This window comes from Schistocerca serialis, chromosome 2 (genome assembly GCF_023864345.2).
Source record: "Schistocerca serialis cubense isolate TAMUIC-IGC-003099 chromosome 2, iqSchSeri2.2, whole genome shotgun sequence".
In the NCBI taxonomy this organism is placed as follows: Eukaryota; Metazoa; Arthropoda; class Insecta; order Orthoptera; family Acrididae; genus Schistocerca; species Schistocerca serialis.
In genome coordinates, this window is record NC_064639.1 from 710897222 (window position 1) to 710903221 (window position 6000).

Below are 6000 nucleotides of genomic sequence, written 5' to 3' on the forward strand. Positions count from 1 at the left end.
GGCAGTATTACAGCAACACAAAGGTGACATGGTTTCACCCCTTCATTTCTTCTCTAAAAAACTGTCTACAGCACAGAAGAAATATTCTGCATTTGGCAGAGAACTTCTGGTGGTCTATGAAGCCATCAGACACTTTCACCCTGACATCGAGGGCTGTTCTTTCTTCATCCTTACTGACCACAAACCACTGGCGGACGCCTTCTGCAACTCTCCTGAGGACCCACACCCTCAGTGTTTCCGCCACTTAGACCTGGTCTCTCAATTTACTATGGACGTATGCTACATCAAAGGCATGGAAAATATCCCTGGTGATTTCTTTATGCAGATTAATAGTGTCTACATCTACATCTACATCTACATTGATACTCCGCAAGCCACCCAACGGTGTGTGGCGGAGGGCACTTTACGTGCCACTGTCATTACCTCCCTTTCCTGTTCCAGTCGCGTATGGTTCGCGGGAAGAACGACTGTCTGAAAGCCTCCGTGCGCGCTCTAATCTCTCTAATTTTACATTCGTGATCTCCTCGGGAGGTATAAGTAGGGGGAAGCAATATATTCGATACCTCATCCAGAAACGCACCCTCTCGAAACCTGGACAGCAAGCTACACCGCGATGCAGAGCGCCTCTCTTGCAGTGTCTGCCACTTGAGTTTATTAAACATCTCCGTAACGCTATCACAGTTACCAAATAACCCGGTGACGAAACGCGCCGCTCTTCTTTGGATCTTTTCTATCTCCTCCGTCAACCCAACCTGGTACGGATCCCACACTGATGAGCAATACTCAAGTATAGGTCGAACGAGTGTTTTGTAAGCCACCTCCTTTGTTGATGGACTACATTTTCTAAGCACTCTCCCAATGAATCTCAACCTGGTACCCACCTTACCAACAATTAATTTTATATGATCATTCCACTTCAAATCGTTCCGTACGCATACTCCCAGATATTTTACAGAAGTAACTGCTACCAGTGTTTGTTCCGCTATCATATAATCATACAATAAAGGATCCTTCTTTCTATGTATTCGCAATACATTACATTTGTCTATGTTAAGGGTCAGTTGCCACTCCCTGCACCAAGTGCCTATCCGCTGCAGATCTTCCTGTATTTCGCTACAATTTTCTAATGCAGCAACTTCTCTGTATACTACAGCATCATCCGCGAAAAGCCGCATGGAACTTCCGACACTATCTACTAAGTCATTTATATATATTGTGAAAAGCAATGGTCCCATAACACTCCCCTGTGGCACGCCAGAGGTTACTTTAACGTCTGTAGACGTCTCTCCATTGATAACAACATGCTGTGTTCTGTTTGCTAAAAACTCTTCAATCCAGCCACACAGCTGGTCTGATATTCCGTAGGCTCTTACTTTGTTTATCAGGCGACAGTGCGGAACTGTATCGAACGCCTTCCGGAAGTCAAGAAAAATAGCATCTACCTGGGAGCCTGTATCTAATATTTTCTGGGTCTCATGAACAAATAAGGCGAGTTGGGTATCACACAATCGCTGTTTCCGGAATCCATGTTGATTCCTACATAGTAGATTCTGGGTTTCCAGAAATGACATGATACGCGAGCAAAAAACATGTTCTAAAATTCTACAAGAGATCGACGTAAGAGATATAGGTCTATAGTTTTGCGCATCTGCTCGACGACCCTTCTTGAAGACTGGGACTATCTGTGCTCTTTTCCAATCATTTGGAACCCTCCGTTCCTCTAGAGACTTGCGGTACACGGCTGTTAGAAGGGGGGCAAGTTCTTTCGCGTACTCTGTGTAGAATCGAATTGGTATCCCGTCAGGTCCAGTGGACTTTCCTCTATTGAGTGATTCCAGTTGCTTTTCTATTCCTTGGACACTTATTTCGATGTCAGCCATTTTTTCGTTTGTGCGAGGATTTAGAGAAGGAACTGCAGTGCGGTCTTCCTCTGTGAAACAGCTTTGGAAAAAGCTGTTTAGTATTTCAGCTTAACGCGTGTCATCCTCTGTTTCAATGCCATCATCATCCCGTAGTGTCTGGATATGCTGTTTCGAGCCACTTACTGATTTAACGTAAGACCAGAACTTCCTAGGATTTTCTGTCAAGTTGGTACATAGAATTTTACTTTCGAATTCAATGAACACTTCATGCATAGCCCTCCTTATGCTAACTTTGACATCGTTTAGCATTGTCTATTTATCCAACCTCACCGCTCTCCAGGTCTCTGACAAGGAATCTCAAGCTCTCCTCATGGATCCTCAGACATCACTTGTGTTTACCAAAGCCAAGTTCCCCAGCGTTTTGGACAAAGTGTGGTGTGACTCTTATACTGGCACTATACGGCTGTTGCTACCTCCCACGTTGCGCCGACAAGCCTTCGATACCTTGCATAACCTCACCCACCCTGGCATCCACGCCATCACATGCCTCGTCACTGAGCATTTTGTTTGGAAAAATGTTAAGCAGGACTGTGAAACCTGGGCACACAGCTGCATTTCCTGCCATTGGATGCCACACCTCCCCCCCCCCCCCCCCCCCCTTGGCAAGTTTTTTGACATTCCACAACGACGTTTTCGTCATGTACATATCGAACTTATCGGCCCTCTGCCACCATCAGAGGGCCACAGATATATCCTCTCCACAATCGACAGCATGTCTCATTGGGTGGAAGCATTTCCTTTACCCAACATCACAGCAGAAACCGTGGCCAACGGATTCGTCTCATCATGGATCGCTAGGTTCGGTTGCCCATCCACCATCACCACCGACCAGGGTCGACAGTTCGAGTCTACACTTTTCATGATTCTATGTAACCTTTGCGGTATTAAAAAAATTCATACAACAGCCTACCACCTGCAAAGGAACAGTTTAGTGGAAAGATGGCACCGCACCCTTAAAACAGCTCTCAGGTGCCATGAATGCCTCTGGTCTGAGGTGCTTCCTTTGGTGCCACTTGGTCTCCATTCAACCTTTAAACCTGACTTACAGGGAACCATCTCTAAATTCGTTTTTGGCAAGAACCCGGTTCTACCTGGGAAACTTATCCTGCCTCAAGCACCCGAAGATTTCCCCACCTCCCCAGACTTTATTAGTAGAATGCGCACCCACTATAGACATGCATGGCTACACCTGCCTGTCAGTCATTCCCTGCCACACACTTACGTGCCAACCGCCCTCAACACATGCTCCCACATTATGCTCAGGGACAATTCCACTAGACAACCCCTGCAACCCCCATACCTTGACCCCTTTGAAGTACTCTGGAGGGGTGAGACGACGTTCAACATTATGGTTAAAGATTGACCGCAGACCATTTTGGTAAACAGGCTCAAGCCTGCTTTTGTAGACTCCAACGCCCCTGTACCATCCCAGTCAGATCATCTGGACAAATTTTCCATTGCCGAGACTGATAATGAATTAGCTCATCCCATTGTAGGGTCTTCTCCTTCTGATGATTCATCACCGCAGTTCGTGGGTTTCCCAAGCATGTCATCAACCCCACGTGCTAATTTTGATGACGTTTCATCTACTGGAGAGACTGGCTCCCTGTCTTTCAATTTGTGCTACAATGTAGCAACTAACCACATCGACGACATGCTGTTTGTCTCTTTCGATGACCTTGTGCTCATGCTCCTTACAGACACTGCAGACTCGACACTCAATGAGGAACTAGATGTCAAGAGAGTGCATATCCTGTCCATCCCCCATGAGTGCGATCCGTCAATAGTTTGTGTGTTCATCTCCTCGGACGGCTCGATCTGCATTAGTGGCAGGCACGCTCGCATGACACACCCCTCCCCACACCTCTACTCACAGGCCAGCCGACGCATCGTCCGGCCCCGCTGGCTGTCTGATTATGATGTGGACCTGCAGCCCATCACCACACCCTTGCACACTGCCCTGAGTGAGATGGAGCTTCCAGTCATGCGCCTGCTGCCTCGCACTACTCCCTCCGACACTGACACCCATACGACCTCCCCTCAGTCTTCAAAGGCCGTACTCCATACTGCGAGGGGTGGGGGGGTGGGGGGGGGGGGGGGGGGGAGGGGGAGAGGGGCTATGTGGCTTCAATAGGTCACATCGACCACATAAAGCATGATCTTTGAACTCTAACTGCTCTGACAAGCCGCCATGTTAGTGTAACAGTCAGCCTTTGTACCTTGTAGAGTGTACACGTGTATCTTTCTTTGTGCTGAAAAGACATTTATGGGAACAGTTTGTTGCGTATACAGTTATCTGTATTCCCGTTTCCCATATGTCTGTCCAGTGCAAACTTGAGCCATAGTTCCTCTACATGTTCCTGTCATAAGCTAGAAGTTTCAAGTTCCTCATTGAGATATGACACTACTGCTGCTCTGTCCAATTTGCTGACCCTGTAAATCTTTCTGCTTGTTTTAGTTGGCCTTTGTATTTTGGTGTTCACTGTTGTCATTACTGCCTCATAGTCACTGAAACCAGTTTTGATGAGAACTTCCTTAGTATCGTCAAGTCTGTTTGTTGCCATTAGATACAATATATTTCCATCTTGAGTGAAGTTCTGAACTATGTGTTATAGGTAGTTTTCAGAGAAGGCATTTAGTAACATTTACTTATCCTTATATATTCATAATATTTTTTGATTATATAGTAATTGCTGTCAGTACTGGTCAAAATATTTTCTCTAGTGAATTTTTCTTTTGATAGATAGTAGATGCTACACCATGTAAGCTTATTCCAGACGTTGCCCTGATTGTGTTAAAATACTTCTCATTGGTTATGAGTGCCCACAATTGAGAAGTGATTCTTTGAGATACTGTGACTGATGACTATTATTATATTCATCGTTCAGAAAAGCACACATTCTAAAATGTCACAGTATTAACTCTTTAGTGCCCTTTACTTTTATAAAACTGAACACTAACATTTACTTATTTACCTTTTTTATTGCTTCCATTGACCTACTCTCTCTATTTGTATAATAGGTATTGTTTTTATCAGAGATGCTGAGTCCCAGAGAGGCACAAGAAAAGACTGTCACAAATAATCTTTTGGCCAGTAAGGCCTTCATCAGAAATAGGCGGCATATACACACACATACACACACGCATGCAAATGCAACTCACACACACATGACTGCAATCTCCGGCAACTGAACCCCAATCAGTGTGACTTCAGTTGCCAGAGACTGCAGTCATGTGTGTGGGTTGCATTGTGTGCATGAGTGTGTGCGCATGTGTGTGTGTGTGTGTGTGTGTGTGTGTGTGTGTGTGTGGTCTATTTTTGACGAAGACCTTACTAGCCAAAGCTTATTTGTGACAGTCTTTTTGTTGTGAATATCTGCGACTCAGCATTTCCGCTATATAATGAGTAGCATATTTCCTTTTCATACTATAATATTATTACCTTCCATCCTGGATTTTCCAGTGTTTGATTATGTATTGTTTTTAACAATTTTTGAAGCTGTTACATGTTCTCATTGATTATAAACATTTGCCTCAGCATAGTAATAACAAAGAGCCTGTAATCATAAAAAATAAATGTATGTATGCTCACAATTGTTCATTAGTTATTATATATATATTTGTAACACCCAACGGAGGAATCATTGAATAATACCTTAGTTTAACATGAATAATTAATACATTAATGGAAGCTGTAGGAATAATGAATAACTGTCCTCAAAATTTCCCATACTGATTATTTCTCCTGTTATATGAGAATAACTTTCTTGATCTAATTTTTCTTTCCTATGTTGTATGCTCCTTTTTTACTCATACACTTGTCTAAGAAGGAAAAGTTTGCTGAAATAAGATGTGCCACATATTGAGAGACAGTAAAGAAAAACTCATTTTAAATTATATTGGTAGATTTGTATACAGTTATTGCTGAAGTATTGCTGTAATTACATGTACATTCTTATTATAACATTACATGTTTCACCTTGGACTACCTTAAAGCTTATTTGAGTTTATATTAATTTTTTCCAGGGGTCAGTATGCATAAAACAGAGAGGATAGAACAAAAAGAAGATAAGGAACA

At 43.5% G+C, this 6000-nt stretch overlaps 1 protein-coding gene across 1 annotated transcript in view; it reads left to right on the forward strand.

Annotated features, from left to right (window-relative positions):
* LOC126456351 (formin-2-like) overlaps positions 1–6000 on the forward strand; it is a 52845-nt gene extending 46845 nt beyond the window's left edge. The window contains exon 7 of the mRNA XM_050092104.1: positions 5949–6000. The gene's annotated coding sequence lies outside the window, so the exon portion shown is untranslated. The remainder of the gene's footprint in view (positions 1–5948) is intronic.